The sequence below is a fragment of the Nycticebus coucang genome, chromosome 2 (genome assembly GCF_027406575.1).
Source record: "Nycticebus coucang isolate mNycCou1 chromosome 2, mNycCou1.pri, whole genome shotgun sequence".
NCBI classification, from domain to species: domain Eukaryota; kingdom Metazoa; phylum Chordata; class Mammalia; order Primates; family Lorisidae; genus Nycticebus; species Nycticebus coucang.
Genome location: NC_069781.1, coordinates 83,890,514 through 83,902,406, shown reverse-complemented (window position 1 = coordinate 83,902,406; position 11,893 = coordinate 83,890,514). Strand labels below are relative to the sequence as shown.

The window sequence follows — 11,893 nt, the reverse complement described above, 5'->3', positions numbered from 1 at the left end:
AGGTAAGAACTATTAGTGAATATGTAACTTATCATTTTCAACTTATCTTACTATAAAGATAACTTGAACTTAGTGTCTACAATACATGAGAAATGGCAACACGCTTCAGTGAAATAGCTCAAGGTTAAAGGGGCAGGAGTTCCAGGTTCTCAGCTGTGCCTGCCACAAAATAGTCAGCGTGAATGTTAAATCATTCAGTTTAGCAATACTTGGCTTTCTTAAATGATATCAATATTTCTAAAGTAAAAACACAAACGAATTATGAGTTTATTGGAATAAAGATAAATTGTGCACTGAAATCTAACAAATCAATTGATTAACAATGTTTGGCTGACTTGAAATTTCAGATAGTTACAAAAAATTAGAGCATGTTTTCTAGTTACATTAGTTCTTCCAGAGATAAAACTGATAGTAGTATTTGCTACTTAAGATTTTATTAGACGTATAAAAATATTTCACAATAACTTAGTTCTAAAGTGAAATTTTCTTTAAAGATGAGTAATTCTATGAACAGATCACAGCATGGAGGATATACCCACCACTTGAATAAAGCCAACATTTTCATTCAGGTTTTTCTTGGCAAACGTAACTTTCTATCTGAAGGATATAGTGTTGACAAAAGATTATTTAAAAAAGAAAATCATCAGAGTACCTTAAATGTCAAATGTCTCTTATAAAACATTTTTGGTACTAAAGTGTAAATTGACCACACACCCTAATATAGGATTTCTCTTGTGAAAATATATAAACAGTCTCAAAAATGAAGACCTGAACTCAACAGGTAAAAGATAAAAGGAGCGCTGCAGAAGGGCGCAGCGTTGCATTGTAGTTTATTCTGCCCAGTGCTTTCTAGTCTCCTCTGTTCCTCTGAAGAACACTGTCACCAGCTTCCACCAGGACGCTGGCTTGAGGAGTCCCCCCTCAGGCTCCCGGTGCTGCTGTCGGGGCAGCTGCATCTCCCTTGAGCCTCCTTTCAGTCTGGCCTGTGCACACAACAGCTCAAGGATTGGTCAGGGACTGCTGCTGAGTTTATATTCAGAATTTGGGGCTGTCCTCCTCCGGCCCTTTCTCTGGCAGCCCTTTCTCTCTCTGGCAGCCCTGGCTAACCTGGTCGCCTTGTTGCTCTGGGAGGGAAATGGCAGCTTCCTATGGGCGTGGGAGCTGTTCCTGCACCCACTGCTGTGACAGAGGCCACATAAAACATGGAGAGCTGACGCTGACGGCTTTGGTGGTGACTAGATTAACTTTACAAAAGAAAAGCTATTTTGTGACAGTCCTTTCTGCTAAATGGCCATTGTGCTTTGCAACAGAGCCAAACTGGCTTCCTATCTCTCAGGGTTTTGCTCTTTAGTTAAAAAGGTTGTCAATCCCAAAGCCTTTTCAACTGTGGGATCATCGGGTTCTGATGAGTCTCATGTGGCCCCTGCACCTCCAGATATAGGCTCTCGAATGGTATGAAACTATGGGGCCATTTGGACCCCAGGATCAAGATTCCAGCTTCCTGGGAATATAGGTTTTGATTGTCACCTCAATGGGACAGCTTCACAGAAGAGGAGCCTGGTTCATAAAACTTTGCCTGAAGTTCTAGCAAACTTTCTCAAGTGAAAGATACGAGTCTGTGATGGCGCAATATGTAAATGAGCTTCAGGGTAATGAGGCACCTGTCAAACAAGAAATTAACAGTGCAGACACTTACTTTGAAAGTGCCAGAGTAGAGTGTGCAATCCACACATGTCCAGAATTGCTGCGAAGAGATTTTTGAATCACTATTTCCAGAAAAGTTAGTAGCAAACTAATGATTCTGACTGTAACACGGAAGACTAAGAACGACATGACTGGAGTGAAGAGGTGGAAACTGAAAGAGCAATGCTCTCAGAAAAGTGCATCAGTGGCGCTGAGGAAATTTGCTGTGCTCTTCCAGCTGAAGGATCCTGGGCTGACTAGACTGACCCATCATCAGGTTTGGCATTTTTTGGACCATATACAAACAATACTCTTTTGAAACAGATAAACGCCAAGGACATGTAGGATGCTCTGCTGATGATCTTGGATGCTGTAAAGTGGTTCATCATAGTCTCTCGGTACCCATGTAATTGTAGGAAGTATCTACACTAAGGCAACACCAGACAGTCATATTATGAAGAAATTAAGTGGAAACCAGCAGTAATGTCAATTTATTTGCTGAACAGTTTGTTTGTAACATTTGGGTTGATCTATAAACACTGTCAAAGATTTCAATTTTTAAAATATGTTTATTTCTAAGTATTTATTTAAACATTTATGAATTTACAACATTCTCAAGTGATTTGTGATTTTAAAATTTCAAATGCTTATTAGTTGTAATATCTTTGAATACATGTTGAGCACATCCAGATGGTATAGGATATGGCAATTAGCATGTAACCTGGGGATAATCTCCTTGTTATTTCTCCCCTTTATTGAAAAAAAAAAAAAAAACCTCAGTTTTGTTTTGCTCCAAATTAAATCACACATTTGGTTATGATTAAAAAAAATGGGGAGCTGGCCCAAGCCGACTGCACCTCCACATTTCAACTCCCCTGCAAAGCCTTCTGGGCTCTGTTCATTCCCTAGCGCCCGCTCTCTGGGAGCTGTGTTTGTACGTGGTCCACGTTTGCAGCTGTGGTGTGACAGAGGTTACTCACCTGGCTGGAAGCAGCACGCCACTCTCCTTTGCTCCCTTTGTGTGTGGAGAGAGGAGAGAGGAGCGGGGACGTGGGGTGACAGCGCTTGTACATTTCTGCTGTCCTATCTCAGGTAGACTCATGTGAGGAAATCCCTTAACGTGTCTGAGGCTGCAGGTGTAGGGCACATAATTTCCTTTTCAGCTCCAAAGTCCGAAATCCATTCCTGAGTCTGCAACGACAAAGCCTCTGGTCTCTTCTTTCATAAAACATGATGAGAAGTCCAGGCAGGGCTGGGAAGGGCTCCAGTGGGGCAGAGCCAACTGGCCCAGCTGTGTGAACATTTCCTCCCAGTAAAAGTACATTAGACATTCTGAAATCTTTTTTTCTCTTGTTTTCTTTCCTAATTTCTATATACTTAAACATTTAAAGTAAATTGGATAACATGAAATACCCAGCATAATATTTCAGTATTCACTTTAAGTAATCAGTTCCTATATACATTTTTTTGTCCACACCTAAGAAAGTCAATAACAAACACATCCTTAATATTATCTAATGCCAAGGGCATACTCACATTTCCTCAGTCATCTTTTAAAAGACCTTTACTGTTTTATTGCTCACACCAGGATCCTAGCGAGGGCCACACATCCCTTTTCTTGGAATCTACATTATTTTCTTTCTGATAAATGCCTGTGGAAAGAACCAGGAAAGAGTCCCAATTCCAGACTAGTCAGTCAGTTTCCTCCCGATTCTGTTTAACTTGTTGCTTTTTCCCCCACATTTCTTATGTTTTAGTCCACGCAGGCTACCATGACATAATATCACAGACCAAGCAGCTTGAACAGAAATTTGTTTCCCCACAAGTTCAGGAGGCTACAAGTCCAAGACCAAGGTGCAGCAGGGGTTGGTTCTGGTCAGGCCTCTCTCCTGACACAGCCTTCTTGCTGTGTCCTCACATTACCTATTTTCTGTGCGTGCTCACTCTTGGTGACTTTTCCACTGCTTCACAGTGGTTCTCAACCTTCCTAAGCCGTGGCCCCTTAATACAGTTCCGTGGCTCACGACCCACAGGTTGAGAACCGCTGGCTTAGAAGGACGCCAGGCTTTTTGAATATAGAATTCCACCCTTAGGACTTCCTTTAATCTTAATTTATTCCCAAAAGGCTCTGTCTCCAAATACAGTCACATAGGGGATTAAGCCATCAGTTTATGATCTTGAGGGGACACAATTCAGCTCATAACATCTTGTGAACAAGAAGCTAAAGCTAGATGGATCTTAAGTTAGTCATCTGGGTGCCATAAAATAATATGGGCAAAACTATGTTGACCTTGGGTCTGAAGTATACCACACACATATGCATTATTGTGGGTATCTGTTTAGTCAGGAATGGGTGATTAACTTTGTCAGGTGCCCTTGGAGATGACTATATGATTACTCTCCTGCAATTTATTAATATTTACCCTAATATTGAAGTATTCTTACGTTCTAATAATAAACCTAATCTGATTGTGATACATTATTAATTATGTACGATTCTATTAGCTACTAATATATTTAAAGTTTTACATCAGTATTCATGTGTGTTATTATCCTGTCATTTTCTTTTGGGTTCAATCATTAATTTTGCAAATAATTGTTATTCTTGTTCTATAACAAAATATTTGGTAATTTTTGTTTTTTTCCCTACACTCTGAAGCTACTTAAATGCAATTGGTATTATCTTTCCATTAAGGTCAGTGAGATTTTCCTGGAAGCATTTAGTTGTATCACATAGATTCTGATATGTAATTATCATTATTTTTAGCAAAGCTGAAATTTTGTATTTTGCCTTTAACTCAATGATTATTTAATTAATATTCTTATTATCTCCAAGTAGCAATACATTTGGTCTTTATTGGTTAGTTGAATAATACAGGACATGCTGTTTCCATTCTGTCTACTTTCTGGAATGTAATGACCTATTAGAAAGACCGATTTGGGTGAATGTTTTTATAAACACCTGAAAATCAGATGTATTCCTTGTTGATAAGGTACTCATTTCATCTCTGGGGTAAATGACAGCCCTTGGCATTACAAAGTTTACTGCTTAATCCTGCTGAATGTTTGGGGTCGAATTACACCTTCATTATATCAATCTCCTATACCAACATTATGACTTTTTGCTATATTTTCCTGATAACATATTGCCCATTCTTTCATTTAAATTATTTTTGAATTGCTTTTTAAAACTATGTTACTTTTCAAACCCATACCTCACATGTAAAATGTGGAATTTTAGAGCCTGTAGCAGTATATATTGGGTAATAGAAGGTACTTAATAAATATGATAACTGTTATTTGAAGCTGTTCTTCTTTTTCATTTTAACCTATATTATCCTGGTAGCATCTCATTCATTTTAGGCACTCAGAAAGTATTTGTTCCCACTGAATTGAAACTGGGAATATTATAACCTCATATAAAAAGTAAAATATAGTTGGTGAAGATGATGATGATAGCTAATACTGATGGAGAATTTACCATATGCCAGGCCCTGTTCCAAGCCCTATGCATTTATTAACTCATGTAGACCTCACAATAATCTTATAATCAGTACCATTAATATTCTCCCTATTCTATAGTCACAGAGAATTTACGTAATTTTGCCAAAGATACAAAAGTAGTAAATATTTGTTGATATTGAATTAAAAGCTGTGAAGGTTATAACCATACTTAAGGTGGAAAACAAGTACAATTATGTCAACTTAAAAGTAGAAGATTAATACTGCCTCATACTTTGTTATTTTTTTTATTATCACATCTAATATCTAATTTTTACCTTGTGTTTTGTATTTTAAGGTTTTATGAAAGCAGGTGTTTTCAAAGTCCTCATAGTGCATAGAAAGGTGCTAAGTTAACAGTAACCAGAAGAGTAGCTTATGTTGAAACATCTTTTACTAAGTGCCAGACACTGCTCTTACTCCTTTAAATATTAACTTTATGTTTGTAACAGTAAGTACTATTATTATTCCCATTCTATATGTGAGAAATTAAAATGCAAAGAGATTCAATAACTTTCCTAAGGTTACACAATTTGTCAGTGGCAAAAGGAGAATTTGAAGCAAATCAATTCTGGTCCCAGGTCACTGCTTTTAACCATTATTCTCTGCTACTCACTGAGCTCTTGGGATTGAATAAAGACTTGTGTGTATGTGTGGGTGTGTGTATAATGTTATTCTAGGCATAATTTCTTCATATGTTTATTTGTATGATCTCAGATTTATAATTTTGGATACACTACATGAGACCAAAGTCTAGGTATTAATGAATCATACTGAGTGCCTAAGGAAGTTCATTTGTGCAAATACACAATTATCAGAGATATAATTTCTCCTTAAATAACATTGATCATTTAACTAAGGTCATGTTTTATTGTAAGTGATTTTTTTAGAATCCAAGCAATGTTTTGAATTTATTCAGTATAGTTCTTTAGCCTTTACCTTCTAAATGTATACTGGATATTAGTAAAAATAACCATGAATTTAGAAGCATTTACATTTTTAAAGCACACTAGTCAAAATGAAATTCCTACATTAGTAATGACAATTTTATCAAAAAGGATTGTGATTCCTCTTCAGAATTCATTTTTAAAACAATTTAAAATTTTTATGTCTTATGGGGTATGAAGTCCATATTTCAAATAAAAAAAAGAGAGATGATTAAGTGCAAATTTCATCAAGAAAAACTTTGAAATTTTACCTACATTCTTGACGGCAAATACATCATGAAAACACAAATATTTTTGAAGGAAAACAAGTCCAGGTTTTAGGAATAATAACTGTAATTGTAAACTACTATTGAATCAAGTATTTATACGCATCACTAAAACTATCTTTAGATATCATTTTAGATGAGCCCATTTATAATGTGACAAAAATACTTAATACCCACCAAAATAGATGTTTCATTGTCTGCAACTTACTGGCATGATCACAAACAAATCTATCAATAAGATGAATTACTACTTCTTTAAATTAAGTAAAAAGATTATTCTTATCCTTACATATAATGTTATGGTATTATACATAATATTTTAATAATATCTCTCTATTTTCTAGAATCATCTGGTATTATTTTTAAATCATTACAAATAATTAACAAAATTCGGGTTGGGGTGCACTTGAAACCCTGACTTTATCACTATGAAAATTCATCCACGTATCAAATAACCATTTGTGCCTCCTGAGTCTACTGAAATAAAATAATAATAATAAAACAGAGGGAACAATTATTTATTTGAGAAGATTAGCAATTTGAAACAATAAACAAATCTAAATAATCTGAAAACCATAACCCTTATAATTTCAAGCTTTGTATTTAGTTAAACATTAAATAAGTTTCAGCACCTTAGTAACATAAATAAAAAATTCAGGGTACCTCTATTGAGAGACTTTTATAAAATAAAAAAATTTTTAAAACCATGGAGTAGCAAATAATGTTTTTCAATAGCACACTAAATAATTAGTAAAGTATCGAGTCACTTCTCTTTGATGTAATAAAGACTAAAGGTAACAGTTTAACAAAATTGCCCTAACATTTGTAAGCCAGGTACACACTCATATTTATAATAAGTCACCCAAATAACATAACTTATAATTGTAAATGTCCTAACAGGAAAAGACAAATAAAAATTAGAGGGTCTTACCTCCTTAAAAGCTGAAACCTAAAAGTATTTTCCACATTTAATTAAATTTTTATGGTAGTTTACTGGACCTTTCCTACTGGGACTAAATCCACTCACAACTTTCCAGGCCAATAATTAACAGGTTCTGTATCTGCATTCAAGACCAGCTGGGAAAGGTTTATACATTCCAAAAAATTAAAAAGAGATGCAAGTCAACAAGTAGATGTGACTATCAATATCCATTCTTGTCAGGTCCTATGTCAGAGAAGAGAAGGACTTTTTTCTTGAGTCATCTGTCCCCATCAATCCTTCTTCTTAACCCCATAGGAAATCAAGCTTGAAGTTCTTTGGCTTTTAAATGAACGCACGTCTCCACAGGCCAGGAAGGGGGCCAACAAACAATTTTTGAGTCATTTTCTTAAATTTCCCAGAAGTTTCACTTTATCTGGATTCATTAAATATAGAAAATACATTCTTATCTTCTATAAATTCCAAAGCAATCTTTGGGGACAGAGGGAGAAGAAAAATAAAAATAAAAAACTACTAGCAGAGCCAACATTTGGATAAGAAGGAAAAGAGATATTTGGATTTAAATGGAACATTTCCAGGAACAGGAGCACAGACACACTTTCTCATCCTCTTCTCGCTCTTCGGCCTGGCCTGGTGATCCAGATGGGACACCTGCTTCCCAGTGTGTGGCCTCCAGCCATGGGCTCCTGTCCTCTGAATAAGGGCGTGGCCTCCTGGTCTCTGCATATGGAGGTGATCCTCTCATTTCACCGTGAGAACCTTCATAGGATGGAGCTGGATGCATTTTATCTACTTGACTATCCGATTTGGTGACCAGTGAGTTGAGGTACCGGAGTTTGTACTGCAAAAGAAAGGCAAAATAGACTCCAGATAAGTCCATCCTCATTGCGGACTTTTTTGGGCTTCCTACAAACTCTTCCCATAATAAATAACTGACGCTGACTACTTACTTGCTCTGGGGACATATTTATTGTGGCCAATTCTCTTTTATGGCATTTCATTGTGAGATCTGAGATTAGCAATGTTGCCTGGCAACACAGCAGCATCCCTAGACTTCTTCATTCTGACTTACCTAAATTCAAATTTCACACTTTCAAAAAGAGCACAGATGGTTTCATGGTTTAACATTTTATATCTGTAAGAAAAAATACATTTGATTCAAATGTATTCTACTTGCACAAGAAATTCTAAGTTTTTGTGCTAAGTAAATTCCACTTGTATCTATGTTAAATGTCCTTGCCATTTCCTTCAGTCTCCATCCCAGCTGTTCAGATCACTACCCACATTCAAAGACTCTTTCCCTATATGCAGTTTTAGTCTTAATTTCTGCTCCAGAAGGAAATGTGCAATAAACCAAGTAATGTTTAGCTCAACACCTGAAGGGGAGGGGAGAGGAGAGGAGGGGAAGAGAGGGGAAGGGAGGGGAGGGGAGGGGAGGGGAGGAAATGGAAGGGAAGGGAAGGGAAAGATTGCATGTAAACTTCAGTTCGAGGAATTGCCTTCTTTAATGTGGCAAATACCTTTTCCAAAAGATTTATATAAAAAGTGAATATCTTTAATATTCAAACACAATGTAATAAAAGTGGACATTTCTTCACAATTTAGCATATCAAGTGTTTGCAAAGACTTTCCTACGAAGATATTTATCACGGTATTGTTAACTAACTCAGGTTATTTGTACCCTCATATTAATCAAGTTATTTAAAATATAACATTCCAAAATAAGAGAATGATTAATAACATCAGTATATCCATATACTATTAATGTTATAATAACATGTGATATATATTAATATACTAATAATGTCCATACCCTATATGGAATTTAAGATTGATATTGTGAATTACTTAATGACAAGGATATTATCAATATATTACGTTATTAAATATTAGAATTGGTTACAAAAATTGCAGGTAGAATAGTACCTGATGAGGGGGAATATGAGGACATGTATTAGAAGCAACAAAGTTTAAAAAATGGTGTGATTATGGGTGATTTTGATTTTATTGTTTTTCAAAATTTTTCACAATAAATGCACACTACTTTTGGAATATAAAAAATAATCTGGTTCAAGATGCTTTTATAAACGTTATGCAGCACGAGAAGTTCATTATCAGTTTCACACTATGCTTATTATTAAACTACATCATCACCTCTCCTCTCCTTTTGGGTTTAGTTTTGTGATGCTGAGGTTGCAACTTGGTAAACAGCCTTGCCCCTTTCCAACTGGTTTCCTTCAGATTTTACCAAGAGGACCAGTGGGCAAAGAGGGGTGTGCAGGAGCAGGCTCTTCCTGCTGGCTTGTTGTCTCTGTGGGTTTCATCCCAGCCGTGGCCTAATGCCCCACGGCGGCATGTCCTCCCCTCCCCTGCTTCTTTCAGTGCCCCCAGAAGGAGCCTGGCCACGCCCCGCTGACAACACTAGCACAAAGCAAGCAGCGCCCTTTCCTCAGAGATCTGAGTCCCAGTCACCTCTAACACTGCCAGTTTTGAGAGCAGATCAGAGCAATAAAAGGCTTTGTGGCAAGCCCTGGCTGCAGGCCCAGCTCCCCTCCCCCAGCAGATGCACAGCTGCAGTTGCCCAGTGTCTGTGGTGAGCAGGAGCAGCCCAGGGGGGCTCTGGTGAGCTTAGACAGGAGGATCACAATGCAGACCCCAGAAATCTATGGTTTCCTAGACACAGCCTGTACTTGTCTTTAGAGAAACAGATCCTACAGTGCTTTTCATCCTTGTAGAAGCTGAACCCCTGACAGTAAGACATCACAGTGACCGGGCAGTATGAACTGCCCCTGGCGAGCTGTGGGTGTTACGTGGCCCACAGAGCCAGACATGTGGGCATACAGTTTATCACCGAGTGGACATGCTTTCAAGAGGTGCACATGATGCTTCATTTGTCCTCCAGGGCCCGCCCTTGGCACCCACACCATCTTCATGGCCGCCTCTCATTCATGTCAGAGGGCACCTTATGACTGAGGAAGTAAACCTTGAGTTTAGCTTACAGATTCTTAGTGCCAAGGAAGTAATGTGTTCACAGCCACCAAAAGTTTCCTCAAACTGGAAGTTAAAACTGTTGCCTGGCCACTTGGGTCTTCTTACCACACTGAAGCAGGTTGCTATATGGACTGAGGCAATCAAAGGTGACCTGAGTAGCTTCCAAACAGGAAGAGGCAGGCGGCACATGGACTGGGTTCTCCAAGCTCTTATTTATAGTTCATGTTGATAATAAAGTTGCTAATCAAAAACTACAGTGGCCAGGAAAAGACAGGTTATTGAGGACTCAAGCCTTTGAGAAATGAAAATTTAGATCAACCCTCAATAAAGAAACCAAGTCAGCTGAGGAAGGGAGAACAAGGGAAGGGAATAAAGGGGGGAAGTTACAAATGGTAACTATGACCTCATGATTTGTTTCAGAAGTAAGGATTACAGCAGCTCTGCCCGCTTTCTTCCTTGCTTATTGCCACTACACGTATTTGTTAATTTATTTTTCTCTCTTTTTTCCTTTTATTGTATAAAGTTCATTGAATGATGGCTTTTGTATAATGAGCGCTCATATACAAATCTACAGATGGACCATGACATGATTTGAAGAGACTCAACATCATCCAGAAATGGACAACGTGACTCTTTCTGGAAATGGTTACTACTACCCTTGGAACTCCCTGTCTCCCTCTTTCCAGAGAGGGAGGAGAGCAAAAGATAGTTACATTGTATCGCTAGGCAATAGCCCAGGTTTCGCTTTATGAAAATGCACAAATGCGTAGAAGTATGTGTATAGATGCAGGATCGTGGAAGGGATGGACTTTGCCAGTTTATTAAGCTATTTTTGTTGTTGTTGTTGTTCTCAACTCCAAATTCTTCATTCTGTCCTCAACTAAGACTTTGCAATATACGTATCCTGTTGTCAAACCCTGTGTCTTTCTAGGTGTCAGTAAGGGCCACGGGAGGGAGAAGTGAAGGCAGGAGGAGGGAGGAAGGCCAGGCTCCCGCCCCTCTGCTCACTGTTCCTTTAGCATCTCCCGGGCAATGGCCCTTTTCTCTGGCAGTGGCAGCACCACACCCTTAAGAGACAAATGCAAGGTCAGCAGAGGGCTCCCCTAAGAGGTCTCGGCTCCATTCCGGGGACCCCCTGCCAGCAGCGTCTGGGGTCCCTGAACCCACCCCGCTCCTTCCTGTTTTCTCTCAGCCCTACTGTTACAGCGACTTCCTGAGGTTAATCATTCTGTTCATTCTTTCTCTTATAATAATTAGCGTGCTTTCTGATTTCCCGACTGGACTTCGATGAAAGTACTTATCACATATACCAGATACTGTTTTTTATACATGTTGTTTTCACTTTGTCTTTACAACAACCCTGTCAGGTCTACAATGTGTGTTTGTGTGTGTACGTGTGTGTATACACTATATATATTACATACATACATATATGTGTATGCATATAAATCCACTATATTGGATATTATGTTTCCAATGTTATATGTGTGTGTGTGAGTGTATTTATATATATAATTGAGTGTTTAGAGGCAGAAGAAACTGAATTTAAGCTTTTTTTCTCTTAA

The 11,893-nt window shown here is 37.9% G+C and overlaps 1 pseudogene; it reads left to right on the top strand.

Annotated features, from left to right (window-relative positions):
• The first annotated feature begins 1,287 nt into the window (after positions 1-1,287).
• On the top strand, positions 1,288-2,167 carry LOC128597468 (cobalamin trafficking protein CblD-like; annotated as a pseudogene).
• Positions 2,168-11,893: the final 9,726 nt, after the last annotated feature.